This window comes from Nyctibius grandis, chromosome 3 (genome assembly GCF_013368605.1).
Source record: "Nyctibius grandis isolate bNycGra1 chromosome 3, bNycGra1.pri, whole genome shotgun sequence".
NCBI lineage: Eukaryota > Metazoa > Chordata > Aves > Nyctibiiformes > Nyctibiidae > Nyctibius > Nyctibius grandis.
In genome coordinates, this window is record NC_090660.1 from 113,214,563 (window position 1) to 113,232,022 (window position 17,460).

General features: G+C 47.1%; 1 non-coding gene across 1 annotated transcript; it reads right to left on the reverse strand.

Annotated features, from left to right (window-relative positions):
- Positions 1 to 13,338: 13,338 nt before the first annotated feature.
- TRNAF-GAA (transfer RNA phenylalanine (anticodon GAA)) lies at positions 13,339 to 13,411 on the reverse strand. The gene has a single exon. It is a non-coding gene; the product is annotated as a tRNA-Phe (tRNA).
- Positions 13,412 to 17,460: the final 4,049 nt, after the last annotated feature.

Here is a 17,460-nt window from a genome sequence, read left to right on the forward strand (position 1 = left end):
ATGTTTTCCTGTAGTTTTCTCTGCCCAGGCTTCTGTGGCCTCAGGTTTAAGAACAGCTTACACACTGTGGCTATGCTGAACTTCTCTGACCTCATCTACCACACCAGAGAAATGCAGCCTTGGGCCCTAAGAGCAGAAGCAAATCAGGTACCAGACAGATCATGAGTCAGAGAGCAGTGGGATGGCACAGGCTTAGCATTCAAGCAGTCCTGCTAAATGATATTTTGACCTGGTGCTAGACTCATGGTTTAACAAGTGTGCTGGAAATATAAACAAGGCCAGTGCTTGGGCTTGAGCATTACTCAGTGCCCCTCCATACCGCTTAGATGTGCCAACTCATGTCCTCCCAGGCAACGTCCAGACACAGTTCAAGGGATAGCAGGGGGCAGGAACCATTCCCAAGAGGTGGTTTGGACATAATAAATTTATTTCTGCTGGGGCAGTGGTGGGAAGAGGTTTTAGCACCATGACAGATGTGCCCTATCAGATGGTCTTAGTCACATGGAGGAGGACAGACCAGTTGTATTTGCTTTTGGCAATATAACTGTCCCTGCAGAGGACCTGGTCTTTCCCACCACCTCTCTCATTGGTGGGCCAGCACTCTTATCTCAGGCAGTCCAGAAGGCCTTGCCACGATGAAGATATAAGCCTTTGGAGTAGAGCTTTATTATGGGCTGCTGAACAGATAAACCACAGCCAGCTGAGGAAATCCCCTGAACTTAAAACAGTCAAAAGGTAAGAGAGATTTTTAGGGGTGGGAGAGATTTGGGGAGGGGGGCGGGGGGCGGATATCATGTGCATTTGCCCTGTTCTTACTCATAGAATCACAGAATCAATCAGGTTGGAAGAGACCTCTGGGATCATCGGGTCCAACCATTGCCCTGACACCACCATGTCAACTTTCCTTAACACCATGTCCAGTCTTTTCTTAAACCCCTCCAGAGATGGTGACTCCACCACCTCCCTGGGCAGCCCATTCCAATGGCTAATGACCCTTGCTGAGAAGAAATGCTTCCTAATGTCCAACCTGAACCTCCCCTGGCGAAGCTTGAGGCTGTGTCCTCTTGTCCTATCGCTGGTTGCCTGGGAGAAGAGGCCAACTCCCCCTGCGCTACAACCTCCCTTCAGGTAGTTGTAGACTGCACTAAGGTCACCTCTGAGCCTCCTCTTCTCCAGGCTAAACAACCCCGGCTCCCTCAGCCGTTTCTCGTAGGTCAGACCCTCCAGACCCTTCACCAGCTTGGTCGCCCTCCTCTGGACTCACTCCAACACCTCACTGAGTATCTGCTCATGGACAGTATTGGAGGATGCATGGTCTGAGCTGGCACCATTGTTCGCGTGGAGGTGCCAGTGACTGCTGGGCTTGCTCACCCCTAACACGGCTGCAGTCCAGCACAAGAAGGCAGCTGCAATCAAATTGCTTCGAAGCCTGATCCGCAGCTGTAGGAAGGTAAAGGAAAACCTCCCACTGATGCTAGTAGTCAGGCCCTCATGTTCACACTGCGGGACATAAAGAAATCCTCAGAGACCATAGTGCAGTGATGTCAGAAGTGATGAGAGAAGCTTATTTGCCTGCTTCTTCTCCCGATGACCCGGTCCCCTCCTGGCTGAACCAGCTTCGACTCAAGCTTCAGTACCAAAAGTTGCCAAGTTTTGCTGTGTTTGGCTCAAAGAAGGGTTAAAAATGGCCCCTGCTCGGTGGTGCTTGCTCACAGGGAGGCATCGAGGGAAGGTGCAGGATGAATAACGGCGGTGGGTGGCTGTCAGTGTGGGGGTGGCTGCCCTGCCAGCACCTTCACCCAGCCCACGCACATGCAGCTCCCTCCTCTCACCGCCGTTCATGTCCCTTCAGCACTGGGGCCCCCACATTGATTAATCAGCGCATGTCAGACCCCAATAACTGCCTCTGCCTGAGCCCCTGCACAGCGCTGCTCCAGCCCGCAGCTCTCCCCCACAAATGCTCACAGCTCTGCCTGTGCCCTTCAGTTCTGATTTTCTGCTTTTTCTAGTTATTTCTGCCTCTTTCTTTTCATGCCTTCAGTCCCGATTTGCTGCTTCTGTCCTTCTCCCCCATCCTCTCGATACCTCTATCCACCTTTCCCACCAAGAGCACTGGCATGGATTGGTCCACACACATCCTCCCTGACCCTGCAGTACCAGAGCTCTATCTCACTGCCGCTGAGATGCAGGAGCCTGCACTGAAAGATCAGGCAGCTAAATAGGAAATCCTCAGCAGGAGCTTAAACCCCTTTCCTCCATAGGGAAAATGTGTGCACTGGCAGCCCAGAAGGCCAACCATGTCCTGGGCTGCATCCCCAGCAGCGTGGCCAGCAGGTCGAGGGAGGGGATTCTGCCCCTTTACTCCGCTCTCATGAGACCCCCCCTGCAGTGCTGCGTCCAGCTCTGGGGCCCCCAACAGAAGAAGGACACGGAGCTGTTGGAAAGAGTCCAGAGGAGGCCACGAAGATGCTCAGAGGGCTGGAGCCCCTCTGCTCTGGAGACAGGCTGAGAGAGCTGGGGCTGTTCAGCCTGGAGAAGATAAGGCTCCAGGGAGACCTTCTAGCACCTTCCAGTACCTGAAGGGGCTACAGGAAAACTGGAGAGGGACTTTACAAGGATATGGAGTGATAGGATGAGGGGGAGTAGTTTTAAACTGAAAGAGGGGAGACTGAGATGAGACCTGAGGAAGCAATTCTTTGCTGTGAGGGTGGTGAGACACTGGCCCAGGTTGCCCAGAGAAGCTGTGGCTGCCCCCTCCCTGTCCTTGTTCAAGGTCAGATTGGATGGGGCTTGGAGCAACCTGGTCTAGTGGAAAGGTGTCCCTGCCTGTGCTAGGGGGGTTGGAACTAGATGATCTTTAAGGTCCCTTCCAACCCAAACCATTCTATGATTCTATCAAAAAAAAAAAAAGAGTAAATAGGGAAAAAAAAAAACCCTTCAAGGTATGTGGTCACTGTAGGAGCATGACTGAGTCTGTTGGTATGCCTGGGAAAGTTCCCACTGCAACTACTGAATGCAGATCACACCCGGGGTTACTGCATATGCAGTGTTTGCTCAGTTGTGTTTTATGGGGTCCAACAGAAGACCCCAGACCTCTGGTTTCCAGTCACAGTGAATCACTGCCACAGTGTCAGTATAGCTGCCCTAATGAAAAGTTCATGGGGTGAGGTATGCATGGTCCCAGTATCGCCTTCTCTATTTTGGGGGCTGTTTTTGTGATTGTTTACATTCCCATGGAGTGCTTCTGCTATTGCTTTCTTTTTCTGTTCTTGTAGGACCTACTGTACTATATGGGTTAATTGGACTGCACGTCTGCTTTGTCCCTTGCTCTGCCAATGGCGAGCTTGAGGAGAAAGCAATTCTTTTATTCAAGCCTCAGTTTCACTCATTAGAAAATTAGGCAAAGTACTCTAGAGTCACTTTGGAAAGTGCTCTGAGATCTGACAAAGAGTGCTGGCCATGATGGAGATAGAGACAGACAGCACACACAGACAATAAAAGACATTGCCAGCCCTGAAGATTAATTTTCTAAATTACATGGCAGCTACAAGATGAGGAAAAGAAAGGATTATTATTTGCATACCATGGGAACAATAATCCTGCGATTATCACTCCAGGCATAAAGACATTAAGGCTTGGTTTGTGCTGCAGTGCAGAGCTCTTGGAGGTGTAGCAGCACTGTGCCATGAACAGACAGTTGGTGTGTGGTTGTAAAGGTAACACACACTTTTGTGCAACTGTGTAGAGTCCAGACTATGATGAAGAACATCTGTACTTGCATTAAGAGCTGCATCCTGCAGTCCTTGCAGCAGTGGGTGTGCAGGAACTGCTGTCCAAACCCTCTCACAGCAGATTAGTTCTGTGCATGTTCAGCCCTGCCCTTTCTCAGCCCATCTGAGCAAGTGAGCTTGGCCTCTAACGTCTTGGCGTCTCAACCATGCTCTGAGGCTCCAGCTCTCCACATTGATTCCTGGGCCCCACACTTCAAGAAAGATGTTGAGGTGTTGGAGCGAGTCCAGAGGAGAGCGACCAAGCTGGTGAAGGGTCTGGAGGGTCTGACCTACAAGGAACAGCTGAGGGAGCTGGGGTTGTTTAGCCTGGAGAAGAGGAGGCTCAGAGGTGACCTTAGTGCAGTCTACAACTACCTGAAGGGAGGTTGTAGTGAAGTGGGAGTCAGCCTCTTCTCCCAGGCAACCAGCGATAGGACAAGAGGACACAGCCTCAAGCTTCGCCAGTGGAGGTTCAGGTTGGACATTAGGAAGAATTCCTTTTCAGCAAGGGTCATTAGCCATTGGAAGGGGCTGCCCAGGGAGGTGGTGGAGTCACCATCTCTGGATGTGTTTCAGAAAAGCCTGGACATGGCACTTAGTGCCATGGTGTAGTTGCCATGGTGGTGTCAGGGCAATGGTTGGACTTGATGATCCCAGAGGTCTCTTCCAACCTGATTGATTCTATATATTCTATTAAAAAAAAAAGGCAAAAAGACATATATTCCTCTTTTAGATGCAGCAGCTGTCCAGGACCTGCTCTGAACACTGAATGCTAAAACTGAAGAATAACAAAATACTTTTTGGATCCAGCTCAGTTCCTTAGAGGTACTAAAGTTAATAGACAGTCAAAATACTTTTGAAGGGTCTTGGCTTTAGTATCTATGGCTGATTAATTAATTGCAATTTAGGTTGTTATTTGGGATGTTAAGCATTTGGGCTGTTAACTTTTGGGGCAACGGGCTATCCTTTATTTTCAGTTTGAATAGCAAAGTCTAATTTTATTTGTGACTGCAGGGTGCTAGCAGAGGAAGAGGAAACAACATGAAGCACTGCTCATTACAAGTGGAAGTAGGCTATTTAAATATGCAAATTGTGTTCAAAAAAACCCAGAGAAAGAGGGCTGTGGAGCTCCTGCTGTCGCTTATGAGATATGGAGATTTTTTCACTTCCCTGCCCAGGGTGGGATTCATTCTGGGGCAAGAGTGAATACTCTTATGTCAGCCTTTGGGAGCACCCAAGAGGTGACAGATTGGGAAGAGTTTGGTAGTTCATGCAGAAGGGTGGGTGGATTTCAGTTTGGTTCCCAACAAGCATTTGCAGAACAGAAAACATCCTTGGCAAAGCTGGCAAATTCAAGGAAGTAGTTAATGTAAAATGTACGAGAATCCAGTACAGGAGTGATTTTAATTACTAGATAGGACGCAAGGCTTTAAACTACACTTAGATCACCTTTTTCAGCCACTTGCCTTGTGACACATGGGTTGGAATCTTCTCTTTTATTTCGGTCTGCGGAAATTCAAGTATGTACTATAATCTCTCATTACAAGCAATTGGAAATGTCTAGAAGAAAGCCTGCCCTGCTGAGTTTTTCATGGAAAAAAAAAAGCAGAACTGGGAACACTGCAAGTCCCTGGCAAGCAGAAAACAGATAGATAAAATTAAAAAAGATGGAAGACAAGTGCAGAAACATCTCCCTAATGAGCAAGTTCACTAGCCATGGTCAGAAGATGCTGGACAGGTCTCTCATCCCTCAGGGATTTTGGTGGAGTTGATTCCAGGCTCCCATTTCTTTCACCCTGACACGGGGAAACTCCTCGAGTCATTTTGAGTCAGTGTCTCTGCCTCCGATATTTTCATGCCAGGCTGGTTACGTGGGTGATTCTCTGCTCTAGTTTTCAAGCAGAAGTTCTCACAAATTGACGGAGGAGGCTTTGGCACCTCCACAGGAGGAGCGAGAGAGAGGGAGAGAGAGAGAAGTATATGGAGAAGGAGGAGAAATGAAATGGGCTTTTGAAAACCATAAAATTAGCATAGAAAACGGCAGCAGCTTTTCTTTACTCGGACTGAGTGAGAGGCAGTACAGTTGCCTGCTGATTTTAAAGCCACCCCATTAAAGATCCTGATGGGTGGCCACAGATGTGCTGCATTGCCTGTTGCTTGAGGGAAGCTAGTTTTGCAGTTACAGCGCCAACCTGGAAGCTTGCAAAATCAGAGTTCAGACTTTACCTTGGCTACAGATGTGCCATACAAGCTCCCTAGTGTTGGAGCCAATTAAAAAAAAAAAAAAAATGTAAATATAGCCGGGACTAGAAGGTTTGCAAAGCCGCTGAGGATGTGGGGTTTTTTCAGCCCAACGATTTTTAGGCCTTAACGTCTCAGATCATCACCTCTAGCTTTAAATATTAAACTGATGTTTCTGTGTTAAGAGTCCTTTTTTTTTTTTCCAGCGTCTCAGTGTAGTCAGTAGAGGTAAAAATTAGCTCCTTTGCAATTTCAGTGCTTCCCTGGGGAAATACCTGTTAGGTCAGGGTTTGGAGAGGCAGTCAGCTTTCCCCACTAAATAGATGATTAGGACCTCTCCTACGAGGAACAGCTGAGGGAGCTGGGGTTGTTTAGCCTAGAGAAGAGGAGGCTCAGAGGGGACCTTATTGCAGTCTACAACTACCTGAAGGGAGGCTGTAGTGGAGTGGGAGTTGGCCTCTTCTCCCAGGCAACTAGCGATAGGACAAGAGGACACAGCCTCAAGCTTCGCCAGGGGAGGTTCAGGTTGGACATTAGGAAGAATTTCTTTTCAGAAAGGGTTATTAGACATTGGAATGGGCTGCCCAGGGAGGTGGTGGAGTCACCATCTCTGGAGATGTTTAAGAAAAGCCTGGCCATGGCACTTAGTGCCCTGGTCTAGTTGACATGGTGGTGTCAGGGCAATGGTTGGACTCGATGATCCCAGAGGTCTCTTCCAACCTGCTTGATTCTGTGATTCTGTGATTCTCTCAGCTGCCTGATACTTCTGGAGCAAATGTGAGGTACCAGCACACAACCTTAGCCCTACCACATGCTCAGGTAACACATATTACCTTGGATTTGTTACAGACTGCCATCCATAGGCACATAGGTCTTGCAGCTCAGCTCATGTGTCTCAGCACTTGGCTTGTACATTTTGCATAACTCTACCTACACAACCCTTAGTGAAAGGTCTTGGCATCTAGGAAATATAAATCCTGAGCCCCTGATAGCTCTCTGGAAATGAAATCAGTCCAGGAGATGAGTTTCTAAAACGAGTCTTTCAGCTCTCTTGGTCCTGGCCAGCACCAGCCATTGAGTCTGCAACAGGACAGAAAGAGCGTTTGCTTCTAGCTCAGGACCAAGCCCTTACCAAATTCATGGATGGCATGTGGTCACTCAAGAAGATGAGGGAGCTTTTCTTTCCTCAAGTCTTCTCAGTTGTGGCAGGCTGAGAAGTGTCAATAGAGAAAATTGTTTTCCTGACAGCCCTGTAGTGGTTCCTGCATTTATGTACATGTACAGCAGGATCCTGGAGCTGCATGCTAGAATCTTCCCAAAGATTTTTTTTCTAGGGGAGAAAGACCCGACATCAAGAGACCATACCTCTAGAAACTTGATTTACCATCTTGTTCTTGTGCTGATAAGGAATCTAATTGACACATGTAGGAATCAGGTGTCAGCATCCCTGGCACGACCTCTAAGAGCCTCAGTTATGAGCGGTGGGAAGTGAGCCATGACTTCCCCAGGTGGGTCAAACACGTCCTCTTGGAGGAGATCAAACATCAACAAGGCAAAAAAAAGAGACAGGAGATGATGAGAGAAGGAGGCAAAACACTGCAAACATCTCAACACCTGCAAATATGCCTATAACCATCTGCAGCATTAGTCCCCCAGCAGTGCTGAGGGATTTATCCCACTCCAGAGCTGGCAGCTGTCTAGATAAGTAGTTAAAAGACGATCTTACACACTCTAGCCAAGTCAAGCAGTGTTTGCAAATGTGGAAGAGAGGTTTCCTGATGAATATGCAATAGATTCATTAATCTAAATGAACTAAACTTTCTGGATGATCCTTCCCCTCTACATCATGTTGGTAAGGATGCTAACACACATCTCTGAGCCCCCCTTGCCTCCCCCTTCTCCCATCTTACATACTGCCAGGTCAGGTTCAGTCCAGAAAGTCCTTCTCAAAATGCAGCCACGGTATTTCACAGGATCCCCTGTCCTCCTCTCACCTCCTTCAGGGAGACCTTGCTTTCCCCTCCAGGTGAACTTTTCCCTCACTGACATTCAGGCTGGCTCTCTCTCACAGGTAGGTGTATTCAGCCTGGAGCTGGTGGGCCAGCTGAGCTGAGGGGGCGGGCAGCACAGACAGAGAGAAAGTCAGTGCTCTGGAAATGTGTTACTAGTTATTCTTATTCCTTGCTGAAGGTTTTCTGCCATCACTTCTGGGGACCACAACTTCACTTCCATGTTGTCCCCCCCTTTGCCAGCACCACCTTTGCCATCGTGTTTTATTGTTGTGGGGCACAAGAGATGAAGAGTTGTGAAGGCGTGGAGGGCAGTTCAATTCAGAGTTGAAGAAAACTACCTGAAGGGAGGTTGTAGTGAAGTGGGAGTCGGCCTCTTCTCCCAGGCAACTAGCAATAGGACAAAAGGACACAGCCTCAAGCTTTGCCAGGGGAGGTTCAGGTTGGACATTAGGAAGAATTTCTTCTCAGAAAGGGTTATTAGACATTGGAAGGGGCTGCCCAGGGAGGTGGTGGAGTCACCATCTCTGAAGGAGTCTAAAAAAAGCCTGGACATGGCACTAAGTGCCATGGTCTAGTTGCCATGGTGGTGTCAGGGCAATGGTTGGACTCAATGATCCCAGAGGTCTCTTCCAACCTGATTGATTCTGCGATTCTGTGAAAAGCTGAAAAATGAGATTACAAATGTTTTTTCCCTCCTTGCCATGTCTTTTCATGAAACTGTTCACTTTTAATTAAACTTTTTGCAGGCTGATTTGAGAGCAGACTAGCTGCACGCACACAGCCTGTCCAGTGAGCAAACACATAACTGAGATTCGAGTGAATGTGGGTCTCTATGTGAATACAGGAAGGGAAGAAAGAGGGCCTTAAGTCAGTTTGACTTGCTGGAGATTGGTTTGGAGGCATCTCTGTCTTGTCTCTGCTTCCATGTGATGGCCACTTCTCTTCCAAAAAGGAGTAAGGGCTTCAGAAATATCCGCAAGTAGTAACAGACCCCATCAGCCAACAATTATCAAAATTATCAAGACAGAGTTCTAACTGCTTTAGACAAAATCCTCATGGTCAGATGCATCAGGGATATTAAACATGATACCACCAAGGCAACTGGCAGCTGAAGAAGTCACAGCACCTCTAGTTTTCGGAGCTGGGATAACCAAAGGAAAGGTTCTTCCACAACTCCCTATATTAGAGCTTTTCTCAAACCACCCTCTGCTGACCAACCCAGGGTTTGATGGGCCTTACCCAGTATTACCATCCTTCTGTTCTGATAACCCAGCTGAAATCATCTCTGGACCCAGGCTGCAGAGTCAAAGCTGCCTCTTTCAATGTTTTACTATCAGTTGGAGAGCTGGAATGGCTGGAGAACAAAACAGCATTGTTCCCTAGTGAGTAATGTAACCAAGGTGGGAACAAGTGTTGTTTCTCACTTTGCCCTCCCTAGAGATAACTAGCTGGAGGAGAAGGGCAAGGTCAGAGCTATCTACTTCCCTGTTCCACTTGCTCGTGGGATCTGACTCTCTCCTGACAGCTGGTTTTAGCCAGTATTATACCTATTCTGTAGGGATGGAGATCCCTTGATGTAACTCACACTTCCATCCCATGTCACTGTCTGCCATGGTCATGGGCTGATGCCAGTGAGAGTAAGGCATGATAGTCTCTTCTAAGTAAGACCAAAATTGTAATGACAATAAGGCCCCATGTTGGTCCCACCTTCCTATATGTCCGGTGCCTGTTGTGTGTTCCCCAGATCCTTCATCTCTGCCAAGGAAGGGTTGATGACACAGAATCACAGAATCAGTCAGGTTGGAAGAGACCTCTGGGATCGTCCAGTCCAACCATTGCCCTGACACCACCATGGCAACTAGACCATGGCACTAAGTGCCATGTCCAGTCTTTTCTTAAACACATCCAGAGATGGTGACTCCACCACCTCCCTGGGCAGCCCCTTCCAATGTCTAATAACCCTTTCTGAAACGAAATTCTTCCTAATGTCCAACCTGAACCTCCCCTGGCAAAGCTTGAGGCTATGTCCTCTTGTCCTATCTCTAGTTGCCTGGGAGAAGAGGCTGACTCCCACTCCACTACAACCTCCCTTCAGGTAGTTGTAGACTGCACTAAGGTCACCTCTGAGCCTCCTCTTCTTCAGTCCAGCCATCCACGCCCTGGGCAGACGGTTTGTGTAGGAGGATGCTGTGGGAGACAGTGTCGAATGCCTTACTGAAGTCTAGATAGACTACATCCACAGCCCTGCCCTCGTCTACTGAGCGGGTCACTTTGTCATAGAAGGAGATCAGGCTGGTCAAGCAGGACATGACAGGCTTCCCATGACATTAATTAATTTATGGAAGCTGGTACCACTGGACGCTTTAAAGGTAAGCAAGCAGTGCCCAAGAGAGTTTTGGGTTACCAACTGAAAAGCAAAGTGGAATAAAACACCTACAAAAGTAGGATAAAACCTAGGTTTTTCCCTGTTTTTTGTGGCTTATACAGATCTCAGCTTTTCTTAATAAATAAACAAATAAATTACTCATGGGGAGGAGGATGGAGAAGGTTTTGATTCATCATGCCCTCTTCATCCACTTGACTATGTCTAATGAAACCTGAGTATCCTCAGTCTGAGCAGCCACTGTGGCAACAGAGAGGGTTGTCAGCAAAATGAAAATTAGGGGTGGGAAGGTGGGTCTCAGCCACTACATGTGATACGATCCCTTTCCTAGGAGAGCCACTACAATATTTTTCTGGGACCTGCTGCCCTTCCTGAAGGACAGGAAAGAGCTTGCTGAGAGCTGTTGTACACTAACTGGTAGAAACCTTTGATTTTACAGCTAGCACACATCCTTAACCAGTTTAGACCCATTCTTTATAATGCTGTCTTCTAGCTTGACCGCATATTCTTCATCCTTTGTGTTTATCTCCTCTAGATACACACAGAAAACACTCAATCGCTCCTAGCCTTTGCCACAATAGGCAAAATGTTCCAAGTTTTTCTCATCTCCATTTAGGTGGTAGGTTCTCCCTTTCCAGATGAATCCCAAGGTCCTTCTTAGCCATTTAAAATGGTCTGTATCAATGGTGACCCAGGCTTCTGTAGTCTCTTAGATCATCTCCAGTCCATCATCCTCTTTCCTACACTGTTTCCTCTTTATTTACCTCATCTTTCACTGTTCTGAGACAAGCTGTCCTGTTCTTCCCTATCTCTCCCCCCTCCCCATTTCCGTTCAAGTTTGAGGTAAATTCACCTGAAAGTCATAGGAGCTCCTAAGGAACAGTTTCCTGAGCACAGCTCAGTGACGCTGATGCCAGCATTATGAAGGTTGTGTTTTCCTGGATAGCATGACTCTTCGCAGCTCTTGCAAATAAAAGGAATTAGAGAAAAAGAGGACTTGAGAGGTGTGTGAGTAATACAGCATCATCCGTGGGGACACGTGCTGGGATAACACACAAAAACAAGCTGAGAACACAGAGTACTTTCACCTGCAATTAACTCTCACCATACTAGGGGAAGGTAAGGGAAGGCAGGTGTCACTGCTACAGCTAGGGAAACTGAGGCACAGCAATGCAATTTGCACAGATAATTCAGTTAGTTTGATGGAGAGCTTATACTAAAGCCATTTATGCTTTTTTTGTGGGTTGCAGCTGTCTGAATCACAGAATCACAGAATGGTTAGGGTTGGAAGGGACCTCTGGAGATCATCTAGTCCAACCCCCTGCCAAAGCAAGTTCCCCTAGAGCACGTTGCACAGGGTCGTGCCCAGGTGGGTTTTGAATATCTCCAGAGAAGGAGACTCCCCACCCTCCCTGGGCAGCCTCTGCCAGTGCTCTGCCACCCTCAAAGTAAAGAAGTTCCTCATATTCAGATGGAACTTCCCATGTTTCAGTTTGTGCCCATTGCCCCTTGTCCTGTCACTGGGCACCACTGAGAAGAGTCTGGCCCCATCCTCTTGACAACCACCCCTAAGGTATTAGTGAGCATTGATAAGATCCCCCCTCAGTCTTCTCTTCTCCAGGCTAAACAGACCCAGCTCCCTGAGCCTCTCCTCATAAGAGAGATGCTCCAGCCCTCTGATCATCTTTGTGGCCCTCTGCTGGACTCTCTCCAGTGGTTCCTTATCTTTCTTGAACTGGGGGCCCAGAACTGAATTATTTAATAAAGCTTAATTTAATTGCATAATAGGAAGACAAGACTATGAACTCCATTGATTCCCTGAAAAAGGACCCAGAGAAATTCGGTATTCCAGTGCATTTGGACCTGTCCAGGTTGTCCCCAGCTTGGCTTGTCCTCTCATCACTGCACTTGCCCTCATTAACAGCCAACATCCCAGTGAAGGCTCTTCCCCTTCTTGCAGCCAAATATGACCTAGTATTGGCTCTAGCTCTTCTGTGGGTTGCCCTTGAGTCTGCTCCAGGGCCACCTGACCAAGGTTGAACACCAGAAGCACCCTGCTACAAAAGGACACTGTCACAGCAAAGTGATCTCCATTTGCACAGAGCTGGCATCCGTTCCACCCGCTGACTTTCCCACCTCCAAAGAAGGCTGCAGCTCAGCGAGGGGAACAAACATACCATAGAAGGGAAGAGATCCCTGCCAAGCACTGCAGAAATGGGACACAGATGGTGTCTTAAATGAGAACGGAAGTTTATTTGGGGGCTCTGCGCGTGACGTAGCATTGCAGATCTTGCAACAGATGACAGACACTAGGATTTCAGAGCAAGTGATTAGATAATTTTGAAACAGTCTCTGTCCACAGAGCTATTAGCTTGTCTGAAAAAAAAGAAAGAAAAAAATGTTGAACTCAATAAACGGTTCTCTAAGGACAGGAATGTATAAACCTGCTTTTATGTATATGTAGGTGTGGTTCTTCTGATACCCTAATCTTAATCACAGCTGTTTGTTGGCTGGTTGGTCAGCCTGGATGGTTGAGCTGATTGGTCAGGTGGCCACTGCTAATGGAAATATATGAGGATGACATTAGCCTTGCTTTTCCCTGCTCTAGACATAAACTTTTGTCTTTGTCCTCTACACACAGAATTGTTGGAAGGGACCTCTAGAGGTTATCTGGTCCAACCCCCTGCTCTAGAAGGGCCACCTAGAGCCAGTTGCCCAGGACCACATCCAGGTGGCTTTTGAATATTGCTAAGAATGGAGACTCCACAACCTCTCAGGGCAACTAGTCCCAGGTCTCTCATCCTCTCCTCGTACGAGAGATGTTCCAGTCCCTTCATCATCTTCCTGGCCCTTTGCTGGACACTCTTTAGTAGCTTCATGTGTCTTGTACTGAAAAGCCCAGCACTGGGCACAAAAAACTACAGGAAAAAACTGCTGAAGCCCGGGCTTGAACCAGGGACCTTTAGATCTTCAGTCTAACGCTCTCCCAGCTGAGCTACTTCAGCCCGGCTGTGGCCCTAATTTTCACAAAACCTGTTGGAACATAATTATCTTTCAGCCTTCTCGGACAAGTTTGGTTGACATCAGCTTGTGAGTCAAAGAAGTTGTTTCAGGGAACAGGATACAGACAGACTGGGCTCAAAAGCAATGGTCCAAGGCACCAACACAGCCTTTTTGTCAGTGTATGACTCTGGAGAATGTATAGAAGTGGAACAGGGAAACAAAACAGGTGTTCCTGAAGGGCTGACAGGGGAGTACAGTTACTTTGAGATTAGAGAAGGTCTTTGTTGCTCACAAATCATTGCAAGGAAAATAAGGAGATGGAGCTAGGTCTCTATAGTCACGAAGCTACTGATGAGGAAGCTGGATGTGAAGCACAAAGGATGATGAAGGATGAAGAGAAAGACAAATTGATTGTAGGGAGGGCTCAAGAGGTGACTGTGAATGGGAATGACAGTGTTTAAGGCCAGGTTGGATGAGGCTTTGAGCAACCTGGTCTAGAGGAAAGGTCTCCCTGTCTGTGGCAGGGGGGTTGGAACTAGATGATCTTTAAGGTCCCTTCCAACCCAAACCATTCTATGGTTCTATGGAAGAGAGTAAAAAGGACAACCAAACATAGACTGCGCTCTTTGTTCTTCTGGTGTTGAAGATACTGTCTTGTCTCATTCCTCAGACCCTCTTTCTTTTTAGTCCTGTTTAGGGTGTCAGACTTTGTTAGACTTGGATACTAGTTGTGTTGAATAATGAGGTTCTCTTCCACAGGATTAGATTTGTCTGGGATGCCACAGCCATTCCTTGGTCCATGGAAATTGCAGAGTAGAGATCAGAACTGGGTGGAGCATGGAAGTGTTTACACCCCTGCCAATACACCAAATAACAGCATCAGAGAGAGGGTGCTGTTTGTGTTTCCAAACTGGTCTGACATATCCAAAATACCAGAACCCCTTCTCTGTAGGGAGAGGTTTGGGTGTGCTGGTAAGAAATAAGAAAGTGGGACTCCTTGTTGTACCTATAGACCAAGGTCTGTATCATAAAACACAGCTAAACATCAACCTTGATCTGAGGACCAGCCAAGAGCATTAGCATAGAACAGACATTTCTGCTATCTTCACAGAGCCCACTGAAAGATCTCGTGTTACCCATGGAGCCTGGCTAATCCTTTCACAACAATCTGTCTCTCTCCAGCTGGGGAATGGGAGCCAGGCATATTCATGCAGTGATATGGGACATCTTTGCCCAGCCCACCAACTTATTCTGCAAATAGAGGACTTTCGCTCCCAGAACAGACAATCTACCATCTTTCACCAGCTCCAAATTCACATCTCCCCAAAATACATATGTGAAATGCACAGTAAGTTTTCCATGTCTGCTAAAAAACTGGTAGTGAAAGGTGTAAAAAAATATGTTTAATCTGGGTTTGAATGTTCAGCTCGACAGCAGCAGATATTTCCTCACAAAGATTTATTAGGTAACAGTTCCTGATATCTAGGGCTCACAAACTAGGCTATGGAACCTCTTGCAATATCCAGACACCAGGATCTGGTGTCCTTTCTTCAAAACCACTTCCACCCCTGGATCCCAATGGTGATCCTACCCATGACCACTGAGGAGCTGAGCACACAGGCATGGTTGAGGGTCTCAGCATCTCTGTGCTTGTGAGGTGGGGACCTTTTTGGACAGCTGAACACTACTACAGAGTTTCTGCTTCTTGTCCATTTACACTTACAAGTTGTCTCCTATATATGACTTAGAAACATGCCAGATCCAGCCCTTGAAAGCTATGGTGCTGAGAACTGGTGCACATAACACATCCAGGGTATCGCTAAAGACTGTGGCCACCAGACAACCCAACCCAAAACCCAATTCCTCTGTTATATTTTGTGTCTGGTAGAGATGCTGATATGAGAAAAACCTAGAATATTGCTCAGGGATTTGGAGCTACAGAAGAGTGAGTAGGTCTCAGCCCTGAAGTGGAAATGAGTAATCCTTGTTATCTATCCTGTTGACTATCACCTCTCTCACCTCCACCTGGACCTCAGGATCCATAAGAAGAAGGTAGGTGGGGGTTGGCCCCAGTAAGTCTTTCCGATTGTCCATGAAAGAGGACGAGGAAGAAATCTTGCAATCCACCCCCCGCAAAATCACCCACAGACCAAGACTGTATGTTCAGAGCAGGTCTGATTATATTTATCTACAGAAGATGGTTACAGGAGCAATTTCTTGAGCTTAGTGACTAAGGATCCTACAAATACAGCATGGATCAGCCTGCAGGAACATAAAACTCTTTCTGGTATATTTTTCCTCATTTGGATGCTTAAGGAAGTGAGAAAAAGGATTGCATAGCCAGATGATTTATTAGATTATTATGGGGTCCATTACAAGTGTTCACTTGTATGTAAAGCTTTACTTTGAAGGATTACTGATGTCTGGAGTGTGGACCTGGTCCAGGTTTATTTTTTCTTTAAAGTCTCTGTCTATTTAGAAACACCGATGCCTCTGATTCTGTTGAAAGAGCAGTTTTGCTCTTCCCTTGAGAGCTGTGAGCTATTTAGCATTACCAGCACTGATGATGATGACCAAATTCCTAGAAGGCCAGATGGGGACATCAATATAATAGGTAACAAAGACGACAAGAGAAGACCTGCTGTGCCTGGCAGGACTTTTTTCTGCAAACCCCAGCAGTCTGGAAAATGTTCCTGGGGTGGGATTCATCTCACCTGACTTCTCAAAGACCAACAAGGCAAATCTCTAAACCTGACCTAATCACTAGGCAGAGCACACATAAACTGGGAACACTGGTGCTGAGTTCCCAAATTGATTCTCCCTTCAAAACCCAACGAAACCAAACCCAAACAAAAACTTTGAATGTCATCTCTGGAGGGCTCTGTGTGAGACCTCAGAGATTCCCTAGAAATTACCCTTGTGCATGCACTGTCTGCTACACTGTGTGGTATGAGAGTCACTGGGAGGGTGGTGGTGTCACCACGTGAGCATTTGGTTTGCTGTCCACAAGCTCCTAGAAAGCCATAGTCTGCATGACTTGTCCTGGAGCATGCTGCATGGCTCAGGAACCAGGGACCAGCTCAGCAGCTTTTGTACAGTTTTAATGAAGCCATAACACTCTTTTGCCCAGAGAAGCCAGGTTATGGAGCCACTCCATGGGGTTTTCCAGAATCTGTCTAATGCCCATTGCAAAGATAGGCTGGGTCCTGTCAAAAGTTTTTCTCCAAATTTGATTGGAACTGACAGCCCATGTCACTTCTGGGTCTGCACAAATCCCACTCATCTTTCAACTCTTCCTGAGCTTTTGGAGTGGGGGGGCAGTTTATGCATTGGGGTTTAAATTCATCTGGCATGAAGGAGCCAGAGCAGAGGAAAGCCTTCTCAAGGTCAGTGGTGCCACCTAATGGGAAAATTCCCCGGGAATCAATTTCTCGGAAGTTAATTCCTTAATTGGAGTGTTGCTAGGTGATGTGGAGATGGAAATCAGTAGCTCTGATGTAAGTCTCTCTTTATTGCAGCTTTACGACCATCCCTCCGTCAGTCTATTCCTTTTTCCCCAGCGTCTAAGCCACACACATGAGATCGCCCCAGAAAATTCATCCTGCTTCCTGCTTAAATCCACGGTGAGCAATTCTTGAAGCTACTGAAGCATTTTTTACCTTCTTGATGCTCAGAGTCTGTTTGGAGAGGAAATAATCCCAGATTCTCGGATTATGAAGAGCCAAGCACAAAACAAGAGGGAATGAGGAGCTGCCAGGGGAGGGACCTACACTCTGTGGGTTTTCTCCTTAGTTACACATTTTGCAAATGAAAGGTGAGACAGGCTGTCTGTGTTTTAACCTCCATGTCTGGAATCAGACTGCGGCTCTGTAAAAGAAGTGATAATATCTCAAAAGGAGTGCCTTACAAAAGTTCCCACATGGCAACCCCCTGCAGCTGCCTCACGTCATAAATAATCACGAGAGTGGGCAGGAATGAGCTGCGAAGCCTGTCTTGATCTCAAGGGAGTATTTTATTCCCTGACTGTGTAGTCTTCCCAGCACCTACACCT